This window comes from Pinus tabuliformis, chromosome Q, assembly GCF_031772625.1.
Source record: "Pinus tabuliformis cultivar Carrire ecotype Pingquan chromosome Q, CPIR1, whole genome shotgun sequence".
Classification (NCBI taxonomy): Eukaryota; Viridiplantae; Streptophyta; class Pinopsida; order Pinales; family Pinaceae; genus Pinus; species Pinus tabuliformis.
The window spans coordinates 578,763,324-578,768,506 of record NC_142296.1 but is presented as its reverse complement, the minus strand read 5'-3'; positions in this window follow the sequence as shown (position 1 = coordinate 578,768,506).

The following is a 5,183-nucleotide window of genomic DNA, read 5'->3' as shown; positions in this document are numbered from 1 at the left end:
GGTGACACCAGCCAAGATAGCTTGATCTCCGTGCAAGTTCAACACAAAAAGACGAGCCAACTCATGATGAAATTGGACACTAGCCACCTTTTGAAAAAACTCATAGCATGACTGATGTTGAAAACACTGCATAGCAAGAGGGCAGGCCTGCACTTCTGTAAGGATAATCGGTTCTTCCCTAACATGTCTGCCACTTTTATGAGGCCTCCGGGGTGCCTGTTCTTCCAAGGGTGAGTCACTTTGAGTTTCCACTTCATAGTCCGATGAATGCTCCGATGCCATGAATGTTGTACAATATACCTTGAAGAAAAGGTGTTGTTGTATATAAACTATGCTTGGACTGCTCTTTAATGATGTATGAAACTGCTATGTTGTAGTGCAATATAGTTGGATTCTGCCACCAAGGGGAAAAAACAAATGCCACTAGGGAATGTTAGGAAGGGGAAAACAGTAGGGGATTGGGAATATTGAAATAAATTTTATTAGGGAGAGGAGGGGAATTATGTATAGGAATAGGGTTTGGGGTTTGGGATTGCTGTATAGGGTTAGGAGATTTTATAAGGGCTAGGGTTTGGGATTTATACATCTGGAAATGTGTGGTAGGGAATTGGGGATAGGAGTTTAGTAATTTTTTAGGATAGGGAAGAATGAGATTAAGGAAAAATGGAATAAGGGAGAAGGGAATGATGATGGAGGGGGAACCTTGTTACCAAAACAATGGATTTGCAACCCTAACAACAATTGGCTTGAAGAATTTTAAAGGTAGGGTTTGAGAGTTTTTGTTGCAACCAGTAGCAGCCATAAACCACCATCATGTATCACAAAATTTGATGCAACCTCAAGAAGAAGGCCCTACCTGGCAACTCCACCAAGGAATGAGCAATTTGAAGAGATTTGACACAATTTCGAGCTTTGGGCTATATGCACTGCGCCAAGAACTCAGTGCGCCGTGTGCTCGTTCAGAATAACACTGGGCAAAAACTCCCAGTGTGCCGCACACTTCCAGTGCACCACTCCACATGTTCTGTGCACCGCGCTGGCTAGTTGCAACCAATTTCTCTCCAAAACACGCACTGCTCTCACCAAATTCGCTCTAAAATGCTTTTCTCCAACCTTGGCATGCAAAATGACTTTGATTTTCATGGCAAAAGCTTATAAAGACATTAATTTTATTTTTGGTTCTCCAAAACCCATTTTTTTAATGTTTTGCAATTGGCACTTTTTCATAATTAATGCAACTCTGACTTTTTGTTTCCTCCTTGATTTTTTGGTTGAAATGATGAATTTCTTGGCAAATTTTTGCAGGAACAGCTGACATGGGAGTTGGCGAAGGAGACCAGGGCTATGCCTGAAGAATTCAAGAACCGAAAATTTTGGAAAATTATTACAAAAAACGAAATGTCGACTTGTCTTCAAAACAGAGTTTTCAAGAAAAGTCATAGTCCATCCATATGATGATAAAAATCTTTTTAAATAAAAACTTATCAAGGACCTCCCTCTGGCCTGCTCGCTTTATTAGACTTTGTCGAAGACCAAATTGACTAGCCCTAGACCTAATGACTAAAATGACTGTTATGACCTAGAAACTAAAACAGGACTGCAAATGACTTTTAAGACTTCATTTTGATGAACAAACATGAGCTAGCAGTGTAAAGCATGAGGGGGATGAATGACTAAAGCCCTTCCGACAAATTTATGGCATGCTCTTAACGGAATGCTACTGATCGAGGGAGATGGGACACCTAAACATGAAATGCAAAAAGAGTTTTGATCTCAGACGGAGGGATGACCAGACTAACTCTAACAACTATCATATGTATTTCTTAAAGATATTAATGTTGTTCCAACTTGAGTTTTATCAACTAGTTATTTCGTAGGGTATTTAGTAGAGCAAATCTAGCCTTTTAGTTTTAAATGAGTAGACACACTTGTTAAATTTTGCCTCAATGGAATGCATCATTGGTTGATGTTTAAAAAAATAGTAGTAGTGAATTTAATGATTAAAAATAATATTTATTAAATATTATATACTAAGTACTAGTGCGTAGTTCTTAGGTCTTTGAATTTTAATTAGAAAGCCGCGAGACCATATATTGATTGAGTATATTTAGATTTGACTAGGATAATTTGATATCAGTAAGATTTTATTAGCTCAAAATATTTTGGTCTCATTGGCTTGCTATATTTTGGTTTCACTATCATAGATTTCACAGTTACATTTGATTAAAGGACGTGAAATTTTCATTGCATCATTAAATTTGTATTTATGCCCATCAACCATATATTTAATGTCATTTCTGATTTTTTATTATCATAGGTCAATTTTTGTTTGAAAAATAAACATAGTCGTTCAAATTAATCAAAGCAATGAGAGTGTCATTCACTAATTTGCTAGGAGAAAAATCCCCAGTCTCAAGGACTTCGACTCTTTTCCTTGAAGATTTCAAATAAGATAGTTCCCTGTTTTTCTTTACCACTTTCCTAGAATATTATGATGACTCAAGTACATGTTAGTTAAAGGGCTGAGCAGAAGGCTTTGAGTGACCAATCATCTTCAGTCTCATAGATGGGTAAGGTCTAATGCATTCTCATCATTTTAACTATTATTGGGTCAATATTTACTAAGTTGATTAAAATGCATTTGGAGTGTCTACTTGCCTCCACCAACAAGAAATGCCCTAGTTCTTTAGTCAACCTCCCTACTCAATTTTCCAACATTTGAGTGAAAGATTAACGTTTTGAATATGATTCGATAGAGAGCTTAGATTTCTGTGAAAAATCCCAGCATATGCCTAGTCTGAAGTATTCTTAAATCAAGCTAGTGTGATTTACATTCTAAGCTTGTGTGAATAGATTAAGATTTGTGTTTGATACTTCCTTAACTTAGTTTTTATTTTTGACTTAGAAACCATTCTAACTTTCATCATGCACATATTGTGTTTACACCTAGCATGTTTTCCAACTCATCTTGATAAGTTTTACCAACATCTATTGATAAATTAAATACAACATAATTCTAGTACAATTAGATTGACGGAGGTGGAGAGCTTTAAATAGTATTTATGTTAATTTTAAGCCTAAATTTTGTAAATACACTCTCCTTCATGTGGTGGAAATCTTAATTTTTTCTCTATATTTTTGGTGGGATAGAATTATTCAATATGTTAAGAAATATAATATGTCCAAATATAATTTTCATATTTTTACAGTGAAAAAATTGATCTAGTGAAAAAATTATACTTAAAAAAATCAACTTTTTAATTTATAAATATTAATTACAATAACACAAACACATAAATATTAGTTACATTAGCACACAAGTATATATCTCTCTCTATCTATCTATCTATATATATATATATATAAAATTCTGACTAAAGTTAAAGTTTGCAAAAATAAAACATGCGTTAAGATTATTTTTTAAAATTTAAATTAAATTTCAATTTTTATTTACTATATATATTTATATATAATTATAATTATAATGGAATAAAAACATTAAAAAAATAAATTTATAACAGAAACCAAAATAAATAATTTTGGACCATGGTTTTCTAACATTTGTTGGTTGTGGTTTTCTAATATACATTTAATTCCATCAAACTACCAAATTAACTTAGACGCATGCAATAAGTATGGTTTATATCTCCTAATATCTTTTCTAAACTTTGAATCTTCTCAATAATGTATAGAAACATTTAAAAAACAACCCATACAAGTACTCATGGACTTATCGACATTTAGCTTCCACTGTACCTGCTGCTTTACCTTTCACAAATTTTAAACTGTGGTTTATGCTAGACTTATGCTGGCACATACAAAACTAGGCCAAAGAATATTTTAGAGGTTTCTATTAAGGGCTAGATCGTATCAATGACACGAAGGATAGGATATCGCCCACATCATTTTCATGTGTAATACGTTTGAACTTCATCAACTTGTTAGGAAACAAACCCGTTATCCAAAATTTAAAATTTGTTATTTATAGGTTTTGAACTTTTGGTTTGTGTCGTATATTGCAAGGTTCATTAAATAAAAGGGCTAGTTTAAATGTTTCTATCCAGCAAGATTATGTGAATGAATCGAAGCGTAGTTTTCACCCTCAATTTTCAAGGGTGAGTAGTCCCTTGTGGCCCTTCTTATATCATTGTAGGTTAATTTATGCACGTAATAAATCACAAAAGATAAAAGATAGAGTCGGTTGTTGGTCATAAATTCCAATGTATTGTACTACTTTTATTTTAATTCTTATTATTATTATTATTATCCAATTTAGACACTAAATTGGTGTATGAGACTCCTTTTGTTTGTGAGAAAAAAGACCAATTTTCGCGCAACGCATTGTACTATTTTTATTTTAATTATTATTATTATTATTATTGTCCAAATTAGACACTAAATTGGTGTATGAGACCCTCTTTGTTTGTGAGACAAAGGACCCACTTTCGCGCAACGATTTGACTCCTAAGTATACTAAGGCATACATACTCTACCCCCTCTTGTTTTGAAGCTATAACCTCTTAGAAGAAAACACATGCTCTTAACCATTAGTCCCATTCAAATTATATGTACAGTTTTTATTTTAAAAATAATATTTTAATTTCAATATTTGATTTTAAAAATTTCTAATATAATTTTAATTCTTATTTATATTTTAATATAATTTTGATAAATATTTTGTATTAAAAATTATAAGAAATATATAAAAAATTTATTATAAATAAAGCAAATATTTAAAATAAAAGATTAAATAAAAATATACAACAAAAAGATACCATTAAAAATAAAATTATATTTTGTATTAAAAATTATAAGAAATATATAAAAAAAATTATTATAAATAAAGCAAATATTTAAAATAAAAGATTAAATAAAAATATACAACAAAAAGATACCATAAAAATTCAATTTGTCTAGTTGAAAAGTTACAATAAAGATTATAATGATTCAATGGGGCAAGTCGAAATAAAAATATACAATATTTATAAACAAAGATTTAATGTGTCTCGTTGAAAGATTCGAATGTGGAACCCACTTTCTCCGTCCTTGATGAGCCAACGTCTTGTAAGATATATCGTTCACGCAATTGCTTTGCCATAAAATAAGTTCTATGAACAACCATAAGCAGACAAATTGCCATTAGGGTTCCACTTTCTCCGTCCTTGATGAGCCAACGTCTTGTA